Raw genomic sequence first — 211 nt, forward strand, 5'->3', positions numbered from 1 at the left:
CTCCAGACTCACATTGTTCCGCCTGTTTGTCTTAATTTTAAAGAGACACCTAAGCTCTCAGCTCCCCAGCGCACACCTGGCGGGGCAGGAGAGCTCTCGTATTATTCAGCTCAACGAAGGCTACCTACATCACAAACCACAAGTAAAAGTCTTGCATAATTTATTCAAGGTTTATTGGCCTTATGAGGGTGAGGTGGTCTGAAGCTCGGGT

At 47.4% G+C, this 211-nt stretch overlaps 1 protein-coding gene across 1 annotated transcript in view; it reads left to right on the forward strand.

The window, feature by feature from the left end:
- The window catches only part of LOC119585334, a 72,294-nt gene that overhangs the window by 40,180 nt on the left and 31,903 nt on the right, over nucleotides 1-211 (forward strand). The gene's annotated exons all lie outside the window — the stretch shown is intronic.

The sequence above is a fragment of the Penaeus monodon genome, chromosome 19 (genome assembly GCF_015228065.2).
Source record: "Penaeus monodon isolate SGIC_2016 chromosome 19, NSTDA_Pmon_1, whole genome shotgun sequence".
NCBI classification, from domain to species: Eukaryota; Metazoa; Arthropoda; class Malacostraca; order Decapoda; family Penaeidae; genus Penaeus; species Penaeus monodon.